Source organism: Canis lupus, chromosome 30 (assembly GCF_011100685.1).
Source record: "Canis lupus familiaris isolate Mischka breed German Shepherd chromosome 30, alternate assembly UU_Cfam_GSD_1.0, whole genome shotgun sequence".
Lineage (NCBI taxonomy): Eukaryota > Metazoa > Chordata > Mammalia > Carnivora > Canidae > Canis > Canis lupus.
The window spans coordinates 12,793,400-12,819,091 of NC_049251.1; the positions used below are offsets into that span (position 1 = coordinate 12,793,400).

A 25,692-nucleotide genomic window follows, 5' to 3' on the forward strand; every position below is an offset into this window, starting at 1 on the left:
TCCCTTTAAACTGAGCTTTTTTTTTTTTTTATTGATGTAGAATTGACATATAGCATTATATTGGTTTCAGGTAGTATTTTATTTTTTATTGCTGTGTAATATCTCAATGCATGAATATAATACATTTATCCATCCTTCACTGGATGGATATTGGGTTGTTTCATTTTGGGGTTATTATAAAGAATGAAGCTATAACCATTAATGTGCAAGTTTTTGTGTTGTGGACTTATGTTCTTATTTCTCTTGGATATATACATAAGAGTGGAATTAGGGATTCCTGGGTGGCGTAGCGGTTTGGCGCCTGCCTTTGGCCCAGGGCGCGATCCTGGATCCAATCCCATGTCGGGTTCCTGGTGCATGGAGCCTGCTTCTCCCTCTGCCTATGTCTCTGCCTCTCTCTCTCTCTCTCATAAAAAAAAAAATTAAAAAAAGTGGAATTAATGGTCATGTTGATCTTGTATTTTGGAAATGTGCTGGACTTATTAGTGGAATCCTTAGGATTTTTTATATACAAGATACTGTCATCTACAAATATAGTTTTACATCTTTTCTTTCCAATCTGGAGGATATTTGTTTTCTTGTCCAATTTGCCTTCGCTATAACCTCCATTATGATGTTGAATAAAAGTAGTAACAGCAGAGTTCCTTGGCTTGTTCCTGATCTTAGGGAGAAAGCATTCAGTATTTCACTACGAAGTGTGATATTAGCTGTGAGTTTTTCATAGATGCCCTTTTCCAGGTTGAGCAAGTGCCCTTCTAAGAATGTTGAATGTTTTTTTTTTAATCATGATAGGGTATTGCATTTTGCTAAATAATTTTTTCTGTATCTATTGAGATGTTAATGTAGCTTTTGTCCTTAATCTATTAAATGCCATGGATTGCAATTTATCCATTTCTCATATGCTAAATGAACCTTGCATTCCTGGGATATATCCCATTTGGTCATGGTGTATAATTCCTTTTATACATTTCTACATTCAGTGTGCTAGTCATTTTATTAAGGATTTTGTGTTTATATTCATGAGTATCAGTATGTAGTTTGCTTTTCTTGTGATTTTTAATTCTGGTTTAGTATCAGTGTAATACTGGACTAATACAATGAATTTGCTATATTTGTTTTTTTCAGAGTTTCACATTAATTTGTTTTTAAATATTTGGTAAAATTCACCAGTGAAGTCATCTGGGTCTAAACTTTTCTTTAGGAAAGTTGTTGTTGTTGTTCTGGAAATTTACCTCTTTCTATTCAAGTATAATTAAGTACAGTATTACATTAGTTTCAAGTATACAATATAATGATTCAAAGATTCTATACATCACTCAGTGCTCATCACCATGAGTGGACTCTTTATTCCCCTGACCTATTTCTCCCTTCTCCACACTCACATTTCTTCTGGCAACAACCAGTTTGTTCTCTACATTAGAGAGCCTGTTTTTAAATTTTTCTCTTTTCTCTTTTTTTCTTTCTTAAATTCTACATGAGTTAAATCATATGGTTTTTTTTCTGTGACATTTCACTTAGCATTATATCCTCTAGTTTATCCATGTTGTTGCAAATGACAAGATTTCATTTTTTATGGCTGTGTAATATTGTTATGTGTATATATACATGTATATACACACACATATACATACCACATCTTTATCCATTCATCTTTTTATGACACTTGGATTGATTCCATATCTTGGCTATTGTAAATATTGTAAACAATGCTGCAGTAAACATAGGGGCACACATATTACCTTTTCCAATTATGGTTTCATTTTCTTTGAGTAAATACTCAGAAGTGGAATTACTGGATGTATGGTGATTCTATTTTTCATTTTTTTAAAAACCTCCATACAATTTTTCATAGTTGAGTATACCAGTTTATTATCCCACTAACTATCTACAAGGGTTTCTTTTTCCCCCACATCCTCATTTGTTATTTCTTTGTTTTTGATTTTAGCCACTCTGATAGGTACTAGGTGATATCTCATTGTGTTTTTTCCCCAATATTAAGCATCTTATTTTTTGTATATTTTTTATTGGAGTTCGAGTTGCCAACATATAACACCCAGTGCTCATCCCATCAAATGCTCCCCTTAGTGCCCGTCACCCAGTCACCCCATCCCCCCGCCCAAAGGAGAGAGAAAAAGTGGGAAAAATCATTCTGGTTTTGATTTTCATTTCCCTGATGGTGAGTGATGTTGAGCATCTTTTCATGTGTCTGTCGGCCATCTGTATGCCATCTTTGGAAAAAGGTCTATTCAGGCCCTCTGCCCATTTTTCATTTGGATAAGGGGGAGGGTGTTGATGTGCACAAGTTCTGTGTGTGTGTGTGTACAATTTTTAAAAAGATTTTAAAAATTTATTTATTCATGAGACACACAGCGAGAGAGAGAGGCAGAGACACAGGCAGAGAGAGAAGCAGGCTCCATGCAGGGAGCCTGATGTGGGACTCGATCCCAGGTCTCCAGGGTCATGCCCAGGGCTGCAGGTGGGGCTAAACTGCTGAGCTACCGAGGCTGCCCTGTGTGTACAATTTTAATAAGTTCTTTATATATTTTGGATATTGACCCCTTATCAGATAAATCACTTACAAATATCTTCTCCTACTTAGTAGGTTGTCTTTTTGTCTTGTTGATGGTTCCCTTCGCTGTGCAAAAACTTTTTATTGTGTTGTGTGTCCAATCATTTTATTTTGCTTGTTTCCCTTGCCACAGGACATATAGAAAAAATGTTTTTACTGCTGATGATAAAGAGATTACGGTCTCTAGTTTAAGAATTTTATGGTTTCAGGTCTCACATTTATGTTTTTAATCCATTTTGAGTTTATTTTTGTGTATGGCATAAGAAGTGATCCAGGTTTATTCTTTGGCATGTAGCTGTTCTGTTTTCCAAACACCATTTGTTGAAGAGACTATCTTCTTCCCACTGTGTATTCTTGCTTCCTATGTTGATTAAGTGGCCATATAATCATGGGTTTATTTCTTGATTCTTTATTCTGTTCCATCAATATATGTGTATATTTTTGTGTCAGTATTACTGTTTTGATAGCTTTGTAGTATATCCTGAGATCTAGGGTTGTGATACCTGAAGTTTTATTCTTTTTCAAGATTGCTTCAGCTATTATGGGGCTTTTGTGGTTCCACATAAGTTTTAGTATTACTTGTTCTAGATCCGTGAAAAATGTTGGCATTTTGATAGGTATTGCATTAACTCTGTAGATTGCTTTGGGTAGTATGGACATTTTAAAAATAATTGTTCTTCCGATCCATGAGCATAGAATGTCTTTTCATTTCTTTGTGTCCTCTTCATTTTCTTTCAGTATTTTACAGTTTTCAGAGTATAGGTCTTTCATCTCATTAATTAGGTTTATTCCTACATATCTTATTATTTTTGGTGAATTTGTAAATGGGATTCTTAATTTCTTCTGATGCTTCATTATTGGTGTGTAGAAATGCAACAGATTTTGGTACATTGATTTTGTATCCTGCAACTTTGCTAAATTTATCAGTTCTAGCAGTTTCTTTGGTGGAATCTTTTGGGTTTTCTCTATATAGTATCATGTAATCTACAAATACTGGAAGTTTTATTTCTTCCTTACCAGTTTCTATGCTTTTAATTTCTTTGTTTTCTTATTGGTGTGGCTAGGAGGTGGCGAGAGTGGACATCCTTGTCTTGTTCCAATCATAGAGGAAATGGACTAAGTTTTTCCCCATTTAGGATGATGTTTTCTGTGGGTCTTTCATATAAAATGTATGTAATGTAATAAATGTATTTAATGTAATAAAAATTGAGGTATGTTCCCTCTAAACTTAATTTGTTGAGGGTATTTAATCATGAATAGATGTTATACTTTGTCAAATGCTGTTTCTGAGTCTGTTGACATAATCATATGGTTCTTATCCATTCTCTTATTGAAGTGATGTATCATGTTGATTTATTTTCAGATATTGAACCATCCTTGTAGCCCAGGGGTAAACTCCACTTGATCATGGAAAATGATTTTTTGTTCATGTATTTTTGGATTTCTTTTGCTAGCATTTTGTTGAGGATTTTTGTCTCTAAGTTCATCAGGGATAATGGGTTGTGGTTCTCTTTTTTAGTAGTACCTTTATTTGGTTTTGGTATCAGGGTAATGCTGACCTCATAGAATGAATTTGGAAGTTTGCCTTCTTTTTCTATGTCTTGGAATAGCTTGGGAAGAATAAGTATTAACCATTCGTTAAATGATTGGCAGAATTCCCCTGTGAAGCCATCTTGTTCTAGACTTGTTTGTTTAGAAGACTAAATCTAAAGTTTTTTGATTATTGATTCAATTTCTTTGCTGCTTATCAGGCTATTCACATTTAATATTTCTTTCTGTTTCAATTTTGGTAGGTTATATGTTTCTAGGAATATATCCATTTCTTCTAGATTGTCCAATTTGTGGGCATATAGTTTTTCATAATGGTCTCTTATAACTGTTTGCAATTCTGTGTTGTTATAATCTCCTCTCTCATTTGTGATTTTATGTACTTTCTCTTTTTTTCTGATAAGTCTGGCTAGAGGTTTATCAATTTTATTTTTTTTTCAAAGAGCTCCTGATTTCATTGATTGATTCTATTTTTTAAAGTCTTGATATCATTTTTTTCCTGTTCTAACCTTTATTATTTCCTTCCTCCTGCTGGCTTTAGGCTTCATTTATTGTTCTTTTTCTGGTTCCTTTAAGCTTAAGGTCAGGTTATTTGAGACTTTTTTGTATCTTGGGGGCTTCTATGGCTGTAAACTTCCCTCTTAGAACTGTGTCTGCTGCATCCCAAAGATTTTGGTCCATTGCTTTTTCATTTTTGTTTCCATGTACTATTTAGTAGCATGCTTTTTAGCCTTCATGTATTCATGGTCTTGCCAGATTTTTTCTTGTGGTTGACTTCTAGTTGCATACTGTTGTGTTCAGAAAAGATGAATGGTATGACTTCTATCTTCTTGAATTTGTTAAGGGCCTGTTTTGTGGCCTAATATGTAACCTATTCTGGAGAAAATTCCATGTGGCGCTTAAAAAGAACGTGTATTCTGCTGTTTTAGGATGGGATATTCTGAATATCTCTGTTAAATCTATCTGGTCCATTGTGCTATTCAAAGTCACTGTTTCCTTACAGATTTTCTGTTTAGATAATCTGTCACTTGATGTGAATGGGGTGTTAAATTCCCCTACTATCATATTATCATTGGTTTATTCCCTTATGTTTTTATGTTATTATTATGTTATTATGTTGTTATATGTGTTTGCATGCACCTATGTGTGTGCATAAACATTTAACAATTGTTATATCTTCTTGTTGGATAGTCCCTTTTATTATTATCTAATGTCCTTCATCTCTTGTTACTCTTTTGTTTTAAAATCTAGATTGTACATTATAAGTATGGCTACCCCAGCTTTCTTTTGACAACCATTTGTGTAATAGATGTTTCTCCATCACCTCACTTTCAATCTATAAGTATAAGGCCTGAGTCTCTCTTAGGTAGTACATAGAAGGATTTCTTTACTCATTCTATTACCGTATGTCTTTTGATTGGAGATTTTAGTCCATTTATATTCAAAGTAATTATTGATAGGTATGTATTTATTACCATTTTATTATTTGTTTGTGGTTGTTTTCTGAAGATTTTCCCTAATCCTTTATTGTCTTTCATGTTCTGCTGACCTTTCTTTAGTAGTTTATTTGAATTTCCTTCTCTTTATTCTTTGCATATTTTTAGTGATTTTTGATATATGGTTACCATGAGGTTTGTATATAACCTCTTCTGCATTTAATAGTCTATATTAAGTTGATGGTCCTTTAAATTTGAAGCCATTCTTTTCTCCTATGTTTTAGGTATGTTATTTTATCCTTTTTGTGTGAGTTCCTTGACTGATTTTTTTAAACAAGTATTCATTTTTAATGCTTTTGTATTTCACTTGTGGTCCCTCCTGCCCATTGAAAATATTCCCCTTAATATTTCCTGCAGGACTGGTTTAGTCACAATCCCCTTTAGTTTTTATCTAGGAAATTCTTTAATTTTTTATTTATTTATGATAGGCACATAGTGAGAGAGAGAGAGGCAGAGAGAGAGGCAGAGACACAGGCAGAGGGAGAAGCAGGCTCCATGCACCGGGAGCCCGACGTGGGATTCGATCCCGGGTCTCCAGGATCACGCCCTGGGCCAAAGGCAGGCACTAAACCGCTGCGCCACCCAGGGATCCCTATCTAGGAAATTCTTAGCTCTACTTCTATTCTCAGTGATAGCCTTGCTGGATAGAGTATTCTTGGCTGCAGATCTTTCCCAATCAGCACTTTGAAAATATATCCTGCCACTTCCTTCTGGCTTGCAAAATTTTTGTTGAGAAAATCTCTGGCTAGCTTTATGGGATTTCCCTTGTAACTTATGGGTTTCTTTTGTCTTGCTGCTTTGAAAACATTTTCTTTGTCACTGTATTTTCTAATTTCTAGTTTTCAGCTATTATGTCTTCAGTAAAATTTTCTGCTTCCTTTTCTCTCTCTTCTTCTCTGGGACTCCTATAATACAAATGTTACTATGTTTGATTGAGTCGCTGAGTTACTTAAGTCTCTTCTTGTTTTGCAGAATTCTTTTATGTCTCTTTTGTTAAGCTTGGTTATTTTCCATTACTCTGTCTTCTAGGTCAACTAAATCATTCCTTTCCTTCTTCCATCCTACTGTTCATTCTGTTAAGGGTTTTCTCATTTTGTTTATTGAGCCCTTTATATCTGCAATAAGGGTCTCATTCATGTCTTCTACTCTTTTCTCAAGACCAGTGAGTATCCTTATGATCATTGCTTTAAATTCTCCATCAGGTGTGTTACTTATATCTGTTTCACTTAGATCTCTGGCTGTGGCCTTGTCTTGTTCTTCAATTTGGGATAAATTTCTCTGTCTCCTCATTTTGTTTGTTTCTCTGTTTCTTTGTGTTAAGAAAGTAGTGATTTCCCGAAAAAGAGGTTCTGGAGAGTCCCTGTTCACCAGAACCTGGTACTATAGGACAGTATTCCTATTGTGTCTGAGTTATTTTTCCTTTCATTGAAGTCATCTGTACTGACTCTCTGCCTGTTGCGGGTTGCTTGCTCTCTATGGTGTTAATGGGACCCAGGCAGGATAGCTCTGAGTGGGAACTCAGGCTGGGGAACTTGGGAGTCCAGTTGGGGTTGCACAAATGGACATGGCATGTGGTGGCTGCAGCGCACACAAGGGTTGGGCTCAGTGGTGGATGGGCACAAGGCTATGGCTTGGATGCAGTGAATGGTAGCAGCTGTCTGTGTACCTGGTAACTGGGCAGGGTGCTAACAAAATTTACCCTGAGCACAGGGCCAAAGCTAGTAGGCCCGGAGTGGGCAATTCTGCAGAAGACTTCATGGGCCCGTGGCATGGCTAGGAGGTTAGTTAGCAAATGTTTGTGTAGCCCTGCCTCCCACAGGTAGCTCTGTTTATGCTGGGGGACAGGGAAGAAAATGGCACCTTCCCTCCCTAGGTTTTTAGAGAAGTCCCCAAAACACTCAGAAATCAGTATGAACAGTTCTGTCTCCCACTTGCCCCTGATATTGTGTAAACAGCCCTTTTTATGTTGCCTGTCTGCTGCAGCCCAGCTATTGTCCTACTGGTTTTAAAAACACAAAATTCAGCCTCTCTGGTTTTTAAAGTCAAACATTATGGGGATTAATCCTTCCCATGTGAGGTCTGTTTCTCAGCCCTCCCTGTATATGGCTCTGTCCCTCCTGTAGGCAGCCTCCCTTTGCCTTTCTGACCTTCCTAACCCTATAGATACAGTTTCTTCTAGTACAGAGAATTTTTCAGGCCACTCTCCAGTTTCTCGACTTGGAAGGGGATGATATCTGTTGTAAAGGTGGGATAGGGAGAGCTCAGGGTCCTCTTACTCTGCCATCCAAGCTCCTACTTTGAGGTTTTTTTTTTTCCCCACTCCAGAAGCACATAGACTGATCTTCCTCTTTTTTTTTTTTTTTTTTAAATCCATTTAGCCACTCGATCTTTTGATTGGAGAATTTAGTCCCTATAGTTAAAGAAATTACTAATAAGTAGACTTATTTACCATTTTGTTAATCATTTCCTACTTTGTCTTTCTTCCCTTGCTATGATCATGGTGATTTGAAGATTATCTGTATGGTATGCTTAGATCACTTAATCTTTTTAAAATCTTCTCTAGGTTTTGCCACGTGGTTACATGAAGCTTGTATGTTAAAAAACAACACCACAACCTAGCCACCTGGGTGGCTCAGTCAGTTAAGCATCCAGTTCTTGGTTTTGGCTCAGATCACGATCTCAGGGTTGTGAGATGGAGCCTGATGTTGAGCTCTGTGCTCAGCATGGAGTCTGCTTGAGATTCTCTTTTCCTCTAAAATTAATAACTTATTTAAGTTCAAGTGCATTATCAAGCTCTATATTTTTATCCCCACCCCATGTTTTTTTGATGTACTATTTAACTTGTGTATCCATTAACACATTATAGGTATTTTTATCACTTTTGCCTTTAGCTTTCATAGATTTGTGTTTGACTGGATCCCACCCATTAGATTACCTGACTTTATGCCACACAAAAGCTACCAGTGAAATTTATACTTTAAGCTCAAATAAAAGGGTTCTCATTAGTAATAGGAAAATATTAAAGAGTTTTATTATTTATCAGAAATCCTGCCTATTGGTGATGAACTCCTTCAGATTTTGCTTGTCTGAAAAGCTATATTTCCTTCAATTCTGAAGGACAATTTTCTGTTGTTCTTGTTGGCAGTTTTTTTTCTTCCAGTACTTTGAATATGTCATGCTACTTGCTTCTTCACTGCAAAGTTTCTGCAAAAAATCTGATAACTTTATAGGTGTTTTCCTTGTATGTAACAGGTTGCTTTCTTTTGCTGTTTTTTAAGATTCTCATCTTGGTTTTAACTTTTGACAATTAAAATGTGGTTTGGTGTGAATTTCTTTGGATTTCTCTCTGAATCAGGGTGATTCTTTTTTTCTTTAGCCATTATTTTTTCAAGTAAGCTTTCTGCCATTTTTCTTCTCTCTCCACTTTCTAGAACCCCAATAATGCAAGTACTGGTCCCTTTTGTGTTATCCTATAAGTCCTTTAAGTTATCTTCACTCTTTTTCTTTTTTATATTTTATTTAAATTTAATTAATTGCCTCTGAAACTAATAGTACACTACATGTTAGAGTCAGAATGGCTAAAATTAAGTCAGGAAGCAATAAATGTTGATAAGGATGAGAACAGGGAATTCTCTTACCCTGCTGGTGGGAATGCAAGCTGGTACACCACTCTGGAAAACAGTATGGAGGTTCCTCAAAAAGTTAAAAATACAGCTACCTTATGACCCAGCAATTACACTCCTGGGTATTTACCCCAAAGATACAAAGTGATCCAAGGGGTCACTTGCACCCCGATGTTTATAGCAGTGATGTCCACAATAGCCAAATTATGGTAAGAGCCCAGATGTACACTGACAGATGAGTGGATAAAGAAGATGTGGTATCTATATACAGTAGAATATTACTCAGCCATCAAAAAATTGAAATCTTAACATTTTCAGTGATGTGGATAGAACTAGAGGGTATCTTGCTAAGTGAAATAAGTTAATCAAAAGACACTTATCATATGGTTTCACTCCACATAGGAATTTAAGAAACAAAACAGAGGACCATAGGGAAAGGGAGGCGAAAATAACTTCATTTTTTAATTCCTTTTTACCCCTCAGTTCCATTGGTTTGTCTTCAAGTTCACTTATACTTTTTTCTGCTTCATCTAATCTTCTGTGACTTCCTCTATTGTATTTGTGATTTCAACTCTGATTTCTCTTTGATATTCTTATATTTTCTATCTCATGTTGAAGTTCTGTTTGTTCATGCATTGTTTTCCTGACCTCAGTGACATTTTTAGGACTATAATATGTAACTTTTTATCAGATAAATCATTTACTTAAATTTCACTAATGACTTCTTAGAGATATTATCATTTTCCTTTCTTTATTTGCTGCTTTGCTACATTAGGTAAACTACTGATCCCTCCTAGTCACGAAGGAATGGCCTTGTATAGGAGGTGAAACTTCATTTATCCTTGTCCTAGATTATTATTGTCACCCAAAACTTTGTTATTGTTCAAATAACTCTGTTTTTAGGTCTTATGTATATTCATAATTGGGAGGCACTATCAGTGCCCCAGAAGGTAAGATATTAGTAAGTACGTAGATCCATACTGATTTGAAGCCAGACCCTCAGGCAGCAGCTTTTAAAGTGTACCAATGTACTTCTTTCAGTGTTTGAGTGGAAGATGGGTATTTTTTTCTGCTCCTTCTACATTTTGCTTGGGGTAGATAGCCAGTTAAGAAATGTTTATTTGCTGACATCTTGTTTAACCCATGAATATAAGCCCTACTGGCCACCAGAACCAAGCTATCAATGAATATGTCCTCTGGTTTATAACCACAAAAGTCAGTATGCCCAGTGTGTGCAAAAGCTCCTTTTTGGAGACACTGATGACCTGGGATGAACAGAGTATAAGCACAAAGATGACACCTGTTAGCCTCCCTATTCTCTTAGAGGACTGCAGTCAGTCCTGAGATGTGTGTTTAATTAGAACCCTGATTCTTAGGTTATAGGTATAAAAAATAAGGTAATAAACCTCTTTCATAGAAAGATGATATTTCTGTCTGCGGCCTCTGTACTGTGCCTGGGTGTGTAGCCAGTTAACTATTTACCTGTTTGTTACAGTTCCCGGGAACTCTTGAACATAAACTCCACTGGCCATCTGAGCCAGGCAATCAAAGGGCATCCATTGGTTGGCAGCCACAAAAATGGCAGCACAAGATTTGTGCATAGCTCCTTTCTGAAAAATGCCACTAAACTGAAGGCAGAGAGCATGAAGACTGTGCCTGCTAGCCTCCACTGCAGAGTATTGCAGTTGTCCTCATATGTACATTTAATTAGAAGCTTGCCTGTCAGACTGAAGATTTTAAGATAAGCAAATAGGCCTATTTCATGGAAAGACTGGGTGCATTTCAGTCTGCTGCCTATGTGCTGTACCATAGTGGGTTAGCCATGATGAATCTATGAGAGCTCTTTAAGAACTGCTTCTCAGTTTACTATTGGCTCCTTCTCATGGCAAACCTCAAAGGCTTTCAAAGCTAGATATTTTGGGAACCCATATTTCAGTTGTAGATATTAAATTTTAGGATGCCAGATATGGAGTTCAAATGCTTAACTCCTCTGGAAGGATTTGGGAGTTGAAAGTTTCCTTCAAATTGTAGGTTGCCACACATGGAGTAAGGTTTATGGTGAGACTGTGTCTCAGCCTTTCCTACCTGTATTGATGTGGGTTTTTCTTGTTCACCTGACATGTAAGTCACTCACCCAGTTTTTGGAAAGAATTATTCTGAATGTAGCTATAGATTTAGTGTGTCCATGGGTGGAGGTGAGTTCAAGATCCTTGTATATTGCTATCTTGAACAGAACTTAGTTCCTACTTTTAAATTTAGCTTCTAGGAGCACCTGGGTTGGCCAGTCAGCTAAGTGTCTGCCTTCAGCTTAGGTCATGATCCCAGGGTCCTGGGATTGAGCCCCACATCAGGCTCCCTGCTCAGCAAGGAGCCTGCTTCTCCCTCTTCCTCTGCCTGCTGCTCCCCCTGTTTGTGCTCTCTGCCTTTCTCTGTCAAATAAATAAATAAAATCTATTTTTTTAAAATATGGCTTCTGAGTAGTCACCCCTGAGTCAGTATAATTTAGTCATCTGCTAATAACTGGTCAAATTATTATCTTAAGTTCCTTACCTGTATGTCTTCCAACATTTTACAGGGGATCTATGTGATAAGGCCAGTCTTCAACCTTTTATTTCTTCCTTGAACACAATCTCAAGATGAAAGGTGAGAAACTTCTTTACCATGAACCATACAGATCCTAAGGAATAAGATCAGGCTTTTATAGGCTTCCTGTGGCTTTCTAATTTTCCAGAATTCCCTCTTAAATTCCTGACTAAGCTCTTGTTTTCTGCAACTAAAATCACAATCTTAGGCAGGTGTGATATTGCCAGCAGATTATATTGTTTGGGTAATGTTCTAGGGTTAGAGATATTCCCCCCTGAGATGAAATCAAACCGACAAAATACACTTGAAATAGAGATTATCCAGAATGCTTAAAGTTGGGACAAATTATTGGCTGTGCTCTGGGGATGGTACATTTAAAGCAGCTGCAAAAGAGATCATTAACTTTGAGGCTATTGGATTTTATAGCTACTGCACAACCAAGATGGTTAGAGAGGGGAATGAGAATAACCCCAAGTTAAAAATTTAAAAAGATAAAATTAAAGAAGAAACTCACCATTTTAGTGAGGTTCACTATTTCCTCTGGGATAGGATTTTCAATTCAACCGCTTATTTCAATTAATTACTAGAGTTCTGAAATGACTGTTTTTCCTTGCTTTGCCAGTTTTTTCATGGTTTTTGTGGAAGAATTCACCAAAGTTCTCATTCTACCATCCTGGAAGTCAATCTTCACGCAGCCCTTTGTGTTTCAGTACAGCTTGTGGAGACAACAGACTCACTAGCATAGATAATCTGAGGCAACTGGATTGGATGAGCTGAAGAAAGGCCCATGTGTCCACCAGGAGTGTAGCAAGGAGAAGCCAATCCAGGTAGCTGAGACTTTATCCTTTGTTCCTCAGGTAAATCTCAAAACCCTGGACACAGTAGAGATTTCAACAGTTTAGCAGTATTAGTTTAGTTTGAGTAGTAAAAGAGGGCACATCAACAGCTGATTCTATTGGAACTCTGAGAAATATCCCCTTTTTCTATCAACGATAGCAATTGTAACTGTGACTATGGCTTCTGACTCAAGTGACTATCTCATTTCTCAGCTTTTCTTTCCTTGGAGCTTTGAAATATCACTCAGCTCATAGACAGTAGCAGCCTAAATGAAAAGTGAGTGTTAAATCCACAAAGGATAACTTATACCAATGAAGGATAGGAGTGAGTACATAAATGCCCATCTCCTCTTCTTCAGAGGGGGCATCTGTGAACCTGTTTTAGGAGGTGAAAGCTTTAAAGAACCTTATCTGACAGTATGTGTAACTGAGGAGAGGCCATGAACTCCTGGGTACTGCCCCATGTGAGGATAATAGACTGAATAGCCAGTGAGAACTATGATTATGGCTGGACAAGGAGGCAGGTAGATAATAATATAGGGATTAGGGGTAGGGCAACAATGGTCTAGTGGTAGTCCATACTCTACATAGTACTTCACTCTCTAAAAGTTTCTACCCATTAATAGGTAGACATTAAAGATTTCAGCTTTTGAAGGAAAGAAAGATAATGGGACTTGGCAAAAAAAAAAATATAGTAAGACCTGGGGAAAAATTGTGAGAATTCACTGGTAGAATTATGTTCATTTTAGGGAGATTTTTCAGATGCTTTTAGATTCTGAGTAACAGCTGCTTAAAGTCACCACCTGAAAGTACGAGTTTTGGGTGGCAAATAGCTGAGCACAACTGAAACTGTACCTTTCTGATCTAAATAGGTTACATATCTGCCATTTTGCAAAATACTGCATTCATTTTGTGTGTAGAGATTAAGTCAATGATATTACACACAAGAGGAAGCTTGTTATTTCTGTATGCAAATGAACATTAAGGTAGCAGTTAGAAAATAGAAACAGATAAGTAAATTCAGACCTACTCAATCTCAAAACAGGATGCACTTTGACTTAAAAGGCAATTGCAGGAGGCACTGAGCAACATTTAACCATGGTGAATTGACTTCTGGCTAATAGGGTACTCATTATACCATGGTTGATTGTAATAAGCTTTCCTGGCACTTGAAATTTTTTTCTTCTTCAAAACTAGATTGATCAGTGGTCCTCTACTGCTCTTAACAGTGAAGTTTCTCAGGGAGGGAGAGCTCTGGTTGCCCAGATAACCACCCTTTATTTATGTCCTTTCATGCACAGCAGGTATTGTTTTCATTTCTTTACCATACATGAACCTCCAAAATTTAGACAATATTTCCACATGGTTTTACATCATTATGATACATTTACCAGTAGTGAGAAGAAAAACTTCTTTAAGGTAACTTTAAACATTTTTGTCAAATGGACCACACTGCCTTAAAAAATAACTTTTGCAGTTTCTATACACCAATAATATAGTAGTGGAAAGGGAAAATAAGGAATCAATCCCATTTATAATTGCACCAAAAACCATGAAATACCTAGGAATAAACCTAACCAGAGATGTAAAAAAACTTCTACTCTGAAGACTATAAAACACTGATGAAAGAAATTGAAGACAACACAAAGAAATGGAAAGACATCCATGCTCATGAATTGGAAGAACAAATATTGTTAAAATGTCTATACTATCAAAGCAATCTACACATTTAATGCCATACCTATCAAAATACCATCATCATTTTTCATAGAGCTAGAACAAACAATCCTAAAATTTGTATGGAACCACAAAAAGACCCTGAATAGCCAAAACAACGTGGGGGGTGGGAGGGAAGCAAAGCTGGAGGCATCACAATTCTGGACTTCAAGTTATATTACAAAGCTGTAGTGATCAAAACAGTATGGTACCAGTACAAATATAGGTCACTAGAAGAGAATAAGAAACCCAGAAATGTACCTACAACTATATGGGCAATTAATTTTTGACAAAGCAGGAAGGAATATCCAATGGGAAAAAGACAGTCTTTTTAACAAATGGTGTTGGGACACCTGAATGGCAGCATGAAAAAAGATAAACCTGAACCACTTTCCTACATCATACACAAAAAAAGTTCTGAATGGATTAAAGACTTAAAGATGAGATAGGAAACTCAAAATTCTAGAGAATATAGACAGCAACTTTGTGATATTGGCTGGCTGTTGCAGATTCTTACTAGAAATGTCTCCTGAAGCAAGGGAAACAAAAGCAAAAATAAAACTTGGGGCTTGAGCAAATAAAAAGCTTCTGCACAGCAAAGGGAAGAATCAACAAACTAAAAGGCAACCTACAGAATGGGAGAAGATGTTTGCAAATGACATAACTGATGAAGGGTTAGTATCCAAAATATATAAAGAACTCATCACCCAAACACAACACCCCAAAACCAAATGAATTAACAATGGGCAGAAGACATGAATAGACATTTTTCCAAAGCAGATATCCACGTGGTCAACAGACACGCGAAAAGATGCTCAACATCCACTCATCATCAGTGAAATACAAATCAAAACCACAATGAGATATCATATTTGTCAGAATGGCTAAAATAAAAAAACAAAACAAACCATAGGTATTGGTGAGTATGTGGGGAAAAGAGAACCCTCCTACAGTGTTGGTGGGAATGCAAACTGGTGCAGCCACTCTGAAGAACAATATGGAGTTTCCTCCAAAAGTTAAAAATAGAAGTACCCTATGAACCAACAATTGTACTAGTAGGTATTTACCCAAATACAAAAATATTTATTCGAAGGGATACATGCACCTTGATGTTTGTAGCTGTATTATCAGTTGTAATGCATCATATGTCACGTATAGTTTTGTTGATTTGGGTTCTCTGTCCTTTTTCTTTGGTTCATTTAACTAAAGATTTAATTTTATTTTTCCAAAGAATGAACTCTTAGTTTATTTCTTCTTTAATCTTTATTTCTCCCATTTTGCTAACTTTGTTCTAATCTTTTTTCCTAGTTCCTTATGTTAAATTGACTGCATTCCATAAGTTTTAGTATATTTTGTTTCTATTTTGGTTTGTGTCAAACTATTTTTTAACATCGTCTTTGATTCATTGGTTGTTAAGGAAAGGGTTCCATATATTTGTGAATTTTCCAGTTTTCCTCTAGTTGTTTCTTGTTTCATAGCATTGTGATCAGAAAAGATACTTGATATGATTTCAATCTCTTGAGTTTGTTAAGACTTGTTTTGTGATCTAACATATTGTCTATTCTAGAAAAATTTTTGATATGTACTTGAGAGAATGTGTATTCTCCTGTGTTCTGGATGTTCTGTATACATCTATTAGATTCATTAGACATAGAGGGCTGTTCAAAGCCATTATTTCCATATTGATTCTGTGTCTGATGATCTATCCATTTTTGAAAGTGGAGTATTAAAAACCCCAATTATTACTGTACTGATTTTATTTATTTATTTATTTATTTATTTATTTATTTATTTATTTATTTATTTATTTATGAATGATAGACAGAGAGAGAGAGGCAGAGACACAGGAGGAGGGAGAAGCAGGCTCCATGCCGGAGTCTGATGTGGGACTCGATCCCGGGACTTCAGGATTGCGCCCTGGGCCAAAGGCAAAAACTTGTTCCTGAGTTTTTTCAGGAAACTCATTATTGCTTCTTTATTTCTGAAAGAAAAGTTTTTTCAGTCATAGAATTCTTGGTTGACAGTTTTTTCCTCTCAGTATTTTGAATAGGTCAGTCTAATTTCTCTTCTGGTCTGGAAAGTTTGGAGTCTTTGAAGGCTTGTAGATGTGGATATTAATTTCTCTCTCTGGTTTTGGCAAGAATTCAGCCATTATTGTTTTAAATTTACTTTCTACCTTTTGTCTTTTCTATTTCTGGAATTCTCATGAGGTGGATTTTTGTTTTGTTTTTATTGTGTCCCATAGTCTTGTCAGCTTTCATCACTCTTTTTTTTTCTTGTTCTGACTAGCTCATTTCAAACAACCTATATTCTAGTTCACAGATTCTTTCTTCTGCATACTTAAGTCTGTTGTTGAAACTCTAATTCTTCAGCTTAGTAATTGTATTTTTCAGCTCTAAGATTTCTGGGTTTTATTTTATTTGTTTATTTATTTATTGCTCTTATTGTGCTCATGTATTGTTTTCCCAATTTCCTTCAGTTAGCTGTGTTTTTGTAGCTCACTAAACCTAAGAGGTTTATGCTGAATATTTTGACAGTTTATAGTTCTCTATTTATTCAGGACCAGTTTTTGGAGCTTTATTATGTTTTCTTTGGTGGTGTCATGTTTACCTGATTCCTTTGTGATCCTTTATTCCCAACATAGGAATCTGCACATTCGAATAAGCAGTCTCCTTTTCCACAATTTACACACTCAGTTTGGCAGAGACAGTCCTTTACCCATCCTCCTAGTTTGGAGTTCTAAATGTGTCAGTTGGTAACATCCTTGGGCAGGTGAGGCTTGCTATCAAAGTCTGCAAACACTTGGGTTGGACTGCTGGCTTTGTTTTCTGTCCAAGCGAGGCTCTAAGTCAGGTTACTTGATTGTTTGGGTTCTCTGGCCAGGTCTTCTAGAACATTCAGCCAAGAATACTCTATCCAGCAAGGATTTCATTCAGAATAGAAGGAGAGATAAAGAGCTTCCAGCATAGGCAGAAACTGAAAGAATATGTGACCATTGAACCAGCTGTACAAAAAATATTAAGGGGGACCCTGTAAAAGAAAGAGGAAGCCCAAGAAACAATCCACAAAAACAGGGACTGAATAGGTATTACGATGACACTAAATTCATATCTTTCAATAGTCATTCTGAACAGGAATGGGCTAAATGATCCATCAAAAGAGAGCGTTGGACTGGTTAAAAAAAGCAAAATCCATCTATTTTCTGTCTAGGAGACTCATTTTAGACCTAAAGCCACCTACAGCCTGAAAATGAAAGGGTGGAGAACAATTTACCATTCAAATGGTCCTTAGGCAAGACGGCGGAAGAGTAGGGTCTCCAAATCACCTGTCTCCACCAAATTACCTAGAAAACCTTCCAATCATTCTGAAAATCTATGAATTCGGCCTGAGAATTAAAGAGAGAACACCTGGTATGCAACAGTGAGAAGAGTTCACGCTTCTATCAAGGTAGGAAGACGGGGAAAAAGAAGTAAAGAAACAAAGGCCACCAAGGGGGAGGGGCCCCGCGAGGAGCCGGGCTGAGGCCGGGGCGAGTGTCCCCAGGGCAGGAGAGCCCCGTCCCGGAGGAGCAGGAGCTGCACCGACCTTCCCGGGCGGAAAGGGGCTCGCAGGGAGGTGGAGCAGGACCCAGGAGGGCGGGGATGCCCTCGGGTTCCCTGAGACAGTAACAGAGCAACTGCGCCGAGCTCCCTAAGGGCTGCAGCGCGCACGGCGGGACCCGGAGCAACTCGGAGGGGCTCGGGCGGCGGCTCCGCGGAGGGGGCTGCGTGGCCCGGGAGCGCGAATCCAACAGCGCAGGCCCCGGAGCACAGGGCGCCAGGACACAGCCCAGGATCCCGCCTCCCCCGGGACAGGCAGAGGCCGGGAGGGCCCAGGACAGCGAGGACGCTCCTGCCCCAGCTGAGCAGATCAGTGGCCCCGCCCCGGAGCCTCCAGGCCCTGCAGACCCAGAGCTCAAGAGTTCCTGCGGGGGCTGAATCCAGGTTTCCAGACCTGGCCCCGCCACTGGGGCTGTTCCTCCTGCGGCCTCACGGGGTAAACAACCCCCTCTGAGCCCTGCACCAGGAGGGGGCACAGCAGCTCCCCCAACTGCTAACACCTGAAAATCAGCACAACAGACCCCTCCCCCAGAACACCAGCTAGACGGACAACTTCCAGAAGCCAAGGGACTTAAAGTACACAGAATCAGAAGATACTCCCCGGTGGTTCTTTTTTTTTTTGTTTTGTTTTTTTGTTTTTTTGTTTTGTTTTGCTTTTTGATTTGTTTCCTTCCCCCACCCCCTTTTTTTCTTTCTTTTTCTTTTTTTTTTCCGTTTTTTTTTCTTCCCTTTTTTTTCTCTTTCTCTTTTCTTTCCTTCTTTCTCTCCTCTCTTTTTCTCTTTTTCCCAATACAACTTGCTTTTGGCCACTCTGCACTGAGCAAAATGACTAGAAGGAAAACCTCACCTCAAAAGAAAGAATCAGAAACAGTCCTCTCTCCCACAGAGTTACAAAATCTGGATTACAATTCAATGTCAGAAAGCCAATTCAGAAGCACTATTATACAGCTACTGGTGGCTCTAGAAAAAGTATAAAGGACTCAAGAGACTTCATGACTGCAGAATTTAGAGCTAATCAGGCAGAAATTAAAAATCAATTGAATGAGATGCAATCCAAACTAGAAGTCCTAATGACGAGGGTTAACGAGGTGGAAGAACGAGTGAGTGACAGAGAAGACAAGTTGATAGCAAAGAGGGAAACTGAGGAAAAAAGAGACAAACAATTAAAAGACCATGAAGATAGATTAAGGGAAATAAACGACAGCCTGAGAAAGAAAAACCTACGTTTAATTGGGGTTCCCGAGGGCGCCGAAAGGGACAGAGGGCCAGAATATGTATTTGAACAAATTCTAGCTGAAAACTTTCCGAATCTGGGAAGGAAAACAGGCATTCAGATCCAGGAAATAGATCCCCCCCCTAAAATCAATAAAAACCGTTCAACACCTCGACATTTAATAGTGAAGCTTGCAAATTCCAAAGATAAAGAGAAGATCCTTAAAGCAGCAAGAGACAAGAAATCCCTGACTTTTATGGGGAGGAGTATTAGGGTAACAGCACACCTCTCCACAGAGACCTGGCAGGCCAGAAAGGGCTGGCAGGATATATTCAGGGTCCTAAAGGAGAAGAACATGCAACCAAGAATACTTTATCCAGCAAGGCTCTCATTCAAAATGGAAGGAGAGATAAAGAGTTTCCAAGACAGGCAGCAACTAAAAGAATATGTGACCTCCAAACCAGCTCTGCAAGAAATTTTAAGGGGGACTCTTAAAATTCCCCTTTAAGAAGAAGTTCAGTGGAACAGTCCACAAAAACAAGGACTGAATAGATATCATGATGACACTAAACTCATATCTCTCAATAGTAACTCTGAATGTGAACGGGCTTAATGACCCCATCAAAAGGGGCAGGGTTTCAGACTGGATAAAAAAGCAGGACCCATCTATTTGCTGTCTACAAGAGACTCATTTTAGACAGAAGGACACCTACAGCCTGAAAATAAAAGGTTGGAGAACCATTTACCATTCAAATGGTCCTCAAAAGAAAGCAGGGGTAGCCATCCTTATATCAGATAAACTAAAATTTACCCCAAAGACTGTAGTGAGAGATGAAGAGGGACACTATATCATAATTAAAGGATCTATTCAACAAGAGGACTTAACAATCCTCAATATATATGCCCCGAATGTGGGAGCTGCCAAATATATCAATTATTAACCAAAGTGAAGAAATACTTAGATAATAATACACTTATACTTGGTGACTTCAATCTAGCTCTTTCTATACTCGATAGGTCTTCTAAGCACAACATCTCCAAAGAAACGAGAGCTTTAAATGATACACTGCACCAGATGGATTTCACAGATATCTACAGAACTTTACATCCAAACTCAACTGAATACACATTCTTCTCAAGCGCACATGGAACTTTCTCCAGAATAGACCACATATTGGGTCACAAATCGGGTCTGAACCGATACCAAAAGATTGGGATTGTCCCCTGCATATTCTCAGACCATAATGCCTTGAAATTAGAACTAAATCACAACAAGAAGTTTGGAAGGACCTCAAACATGTGGAGGTTAAGGACCATCCTGCTAAAAGATAAAAGGGTCAACCAGGAAATTAAGGAAGAATTAAAAAGATTCATGGAAACTAATGAGAATGAAGATACAACCGTTCAAAATCTTTGGGATGCAGCAAAAGCAGTCCTAAGGGGGAAATACATCGCAATACAAGCATCCATTCAAAAACTGGAAAGAACTCAAATACAAAAGCTAACCTTACACATAAAGGAGCTAGAGAAAAAACAGCAAATAGATCCTACACCCAAGAGAAGAAGGGAGTAAATAAAGATTTGAGCAGAACTCAACAAAATCGAGACCAGAAGAACTGTGGAACAGATCAACAAAACCAGGAGTTGGTTCTTTGAAAGAATTAACAAGATAGATAAACCATTAGCCAGCCTTATTAAAAAGAAGAGAGAGAAGACTCAAATTAATAAAATCATGAATGAGAAAGGAGAGATCACGACCAACACCAAGGAAATACAAACGATTTTAAAAACATATTGTGAACAGCTATACGCAATAAATTAGGCAATCTAGAAGAAATGGACGCATTCCTGGAAAGCCACAAACTACCAAAACTGGAACAGGAAGAAATAGAAAAACTGAACAGGCCAATAACCAGGGAGGAAATTGAAGCAGTCATCAAAAACCTCCCAAGACACAAGAGTCCAGGGCCAGATGGCTTCCCAGGGGAATTTTATCAAACGTTTAAAGAAGAAACCATACCTATTCTCCTAAAGCTGTTTGGAAAGATAGAAAGACATGGAGTACTTCCAAATTCGTTCTATGAGGCCAGCATCACCTTAATTCCAAAACCAGACAAAGACCCCACCAAAAAGGAGAATTACAGACCAATATCCCTGATGAACATGGATGCAAAAATTCTCAACAAGATACTGGCCAATAGGATCCAACAGTACATTAAGAAAATTATTCACCATGACCAAGTAGGATTTATCCCTGGAACACAAGGCTGGTTCAACACCCGTAAAACAATCAATGTGATTCATCATATCAGCAAGAGAAAAACCAAGAACCATATGATCCTCTCATTGGATGCAGAGAAAGCATTTGACAAAATACAGCATCCATTCCTGATCAAAACTCTTCAGAGTGTAGGGATAGAGGGAACATTCCTCGACATCTTAAAAGCCATCTATGAAAAGCCCACAGCAAATATCATTCTCAATGGGGAAGCACTGGGAGCCTTTCCCCTAAGATCAGGAACAAGACAGGGATGTCCACTCTCACCACTGCTGTTCAACATAGTACTGGAAGTCCTAGCCTCAGCAATCAGACAACAAAAAGACATTAAAGGCATTCAAATTGGCAAAGAAGAAGTCAAACTCTCCCGCTTCGCCGATGACATGATACTCTACATAGAAAACCCAAAAGTCTCCACCCCAAGATTGCTAGAACTCATACAGCAATTCGGTAGCGTGGCAGGATACAAAATCAATGCCCAGAAGTCAGTGGCATTTCTATACACTAACAATGAGACTGAAGAAAGAGAAATTAAGGAGTCAATCCCATTTACAATTGCACCCAAAAGAATAAGATACCTAGGAATAAACCTAACCAAAGAGGTAAAGGATCTATACCCTCAAAACTATAGAACACTTCTGAAAGAAATTGAGGAAGACACAAAGAGATGGAAAAATATTCCATGCTCATGGATTGGCAGAATTAATATTGTGAAAATGTCAATGTTACCCAGGGCAATTTACACGCTTAATGCAGTCCCTATCAAAATACCATGGACTTTCTTCAGAGACTTAGAACAAATTGTTTTAAGATTTGTGTGGAACCAGAAAAGACCCTGAATAGCCAGGGGAATTTAAAAAAGAAAACCATATCTGGGGGCATCACAATGCCAGATTTCAGGTTGTACTACAAAGCTGTGGTCATCAAGACAGTGTGGTACTGGCACAAAAACAGACACATAGATCAATGGAACAGAATAGAGAACCCAGAAGTGGACCCTGAACTTTATGGGCAACTAATATTCAATAAAGGAGGAAAGACTATCCATTGGAAGAAAGACAGTCTCTTCAATAAATGGTGCTGGGAAAATTGGACATCCACATGCAGAAGAATGAAACTAGACCACTCTCTTGCACCATACACAAAGATAAACTCAAAATGGATGAAAGATCTAAATGTGAGACAAGATTCCATCAAAATCCTAGAGAAGAACACAGGCAACACCCTTTTTGAACTCGGCCACAGTAACTTCTTGCAAGATACATCCACGAAGGCAAAAGAAACAAAAGCAAAAATGAACTATTGGGACTTCATCAAGATAAGAAGCTTTTGCACAGCAAAGGATACAGTCAACAAAACTCAAAGACAACCTACAGAATGGGAGAAGATATTTGCAAATGACGTATCAGATAAAGGGCTAGTTTCCAAGATCTATAAAGAACTTATTAAACTCAACACCAAAGAAACAAACAATCCAATCATGAAATGGGCAAAAGACATGACAGAAATCTCACAGAGGAAGACATAGACATGGCCAACATGCACATGAGAAAATGCTCTGCATCACTTGCCATCAGGGAAATACAAATCCAAACCACAATGAGATACCACCTCACACCAGTGAGAATGGGGAAAATTAACAAGGCAGGAAACCACAAATGTTGGAGAGGATGTGGAGAAAAGGGAACCCTCTTACACTGTTGGTGGGAATGTGACCTGGTGCAGCCACTCTGGAAAACTGTGTGGAGGTTCCTCAAACAGTTAAAAATAGACCTGCCCTACGACCCAGCAATTGCACTGTTGGGGATTTACCCCAAAGATACATATGCAATGAAATGCCGGGACACCTGCACCCCGATGTTTAGAGCAGCAATGGCCACGATAGCCAAACTGTAGAAGGAGCCTCAGTGTCCATCGAAAGATGAATGGATAAAGAAGATGTGGTTTATGTACACAATGGAATATTACTCAGCCATTAGAAATGACAAATACCCACCATTTGCTTCAACGTGGATGGAACTGGAGAGTATTATGCTGAGTGAAATAAGTCAATCGGAGAAGGACAAACATTATATGGTCTCATTCATTTGGGGAATATAAATAATAGTGAAAGGGAATATAAGGGAAGGGGGAAGAAATGTGTGGGAAATATCAGAAAGGAAGACAGAACGTGAAGACTGCTAACTCTGGGAAACGAACTAGGGGTGGTAGAAGGGGAGGAGGGCAGGGGGTGGGAGTGAATGGGTGATGGGCACTGGGGGTTATTCTGTATGTTAGTAAATTGAACACCAATGAAAAATAAATTTAAAAAAATGGTCCTCAAAAGAAAGTTGGGGTAGCAATCCTCATATCAGATAAATTAAAGTTATCTCAAAGACTGTAGTAAGAGATGAAGAGGGACACTATATCATACTTAAAGGGTGTATCCAACAAGAAGACCTAACAATCATGAATATTTATGCCCCTAATATGGGAGCTGCCAAGTATATCAATCATTTAATAACTGAAGTAAAGAGATACTTAGATAAAATACAGTAATAATAGGAGATTTCAACATGACACTTTCTGCAAATGACAGATATTCTAATCAGAATATCACCAAAGAAACAAGGGCCTTAAATGATACCCTGGACCAGATGGATTTCAGAGATATATACAGAACTTTCCATCTGAATGCAACTGAATACACTTTCTTCTCAAGTGCACATGGAACTTTCTCCAGAATAGACCACATACTGGGCCACAAATCAGGTCTCAACCAATACCAAAAGATTGGGATCGTCCCCTGCTTATTTTCAGACCACAAAGCTTTGAAACTAGAATTCAATCACAAAAAGAAATTTGGAAGAAACTCAAACACGTGGAGGTTAAAGAGCATCCTGCTAAAAGATGAAAGGGCCAACCAGGTAATTAGAAAAGACTTAAAAAGATTCATGGAAACTAATGAAAATGAAGATATAACCATTCAAAATCTTTGGGATACAGCAAAAGCAGTCCTAAGAGGGAAATACATCACAATACAAGCCTCCTCAAAAAATTGAAAAAAAAAAAAAAAAAAAACAACCCTCAAATACACAGCTAACCTCACACCTAAAGGAATTGGACAAAGAACAGCAAGTAAAACCTACACCAAGCAGAAATTAATAAAAATTCGAGCAGAACTCAATGAAAGACCAGAAGAACTGTAGAACATATCAACAGAACCAGGAGTTGGTTCTTTGAAAGAATGAATAAGATAAACCCCTAGTCATCCTAATTAAAAAGAAAAAAGACTCAAATTAATAAAATCACAAATGAAAAAGGAGAGATTACAACCAACACCAAGGAAATACAAATGATTTTTAAAATGTATTATGAGCAGCTATACGGCAATAAACTAGGCAATCTAGAAGAAATGGATGCATTTCTGGAGAACCACAAATTACCAAAACTGGAACAGGAAGAAATAAAAAACCTGAACAGGCCAATAACCAGTGAGGAAATTGAAGCAGTCATCAAAAATCTCCAAAGACACAAAAGCCTAGGGCTAGGTGGCTTCCCAGGGGAATTCTATCAAATGTTTAAAGAAGAAATAATATCTATTTTACCAAAGTTGTTCTGAAGGATACAAATAACGGAATACTTCCAAACTCATTTCATGAGACATTACTTTGATTCCAAAATCAGACAAAGACCCCACCAAAAAGGAGAATTATAGACCAATATCCCTGATGAACACGGATGCAAAAATTCTCACCAAGATACTAGCCAACAGGATCGAACAGTACATTAAGCAGATTATTCACTGTGACCAAGTGGGATTTATTCCTGGGATGCAAAGGTGGTTCAAACTTGTAAAACAATCAACATAATAGGTCACATCAAAAACAAACAAAAAAACCCCAAGAACCATAATATCCTCTCAACAGATGCAGAGAAAGCATTTGACATCCATTCCTGATCAAAGCTCTTCAGAGTGTATGGATAGAAGGAACATTTCTCAGCATCTTAAAAGCCATATATGAAAAGCCCACAGTGAATACCATTCTCAATGGGGAAACACTGAGAGCTTTTCCCCTCAGATCAGGAACACCACAGGGATGTCCACTCTCACCGCTGTTATTAAGCATAGTACTAGAAGTCCTAGCCTCAGCAATCAGACAACAAAAAGAAATAAAAGGCATTCAAATTGGCAAAGAAGTCAAACTCTCCCTCTTCACAGATGACATGATACTGTACATAGAAAACCCAA

General features: G+C 37.9%; 1 long non-coding RNA gene across 1 annotated transcript in view; it reads left to right on the top strand.

Annotated features, from left to right (window-relative positions):
• Window positions 1–25,692, top strand: part of LOC119866828 — a 41,909-nt gene that overhangs the window by 12,122 nt on the left and 4,095 nt on the right. The window contains exons 4-5 of the long non-coding RNA XR_005381343.1: window positions 11,812–11,879; window positions 12,442–12,646. This is a non-coding gene — a long non-coding RNA (uncharacterized LOC119866828). The remainder of the gene's footprint in view (window positions 1–11,811; window positions 11,880–12,441; window positions 12,647–25,692) is intronic.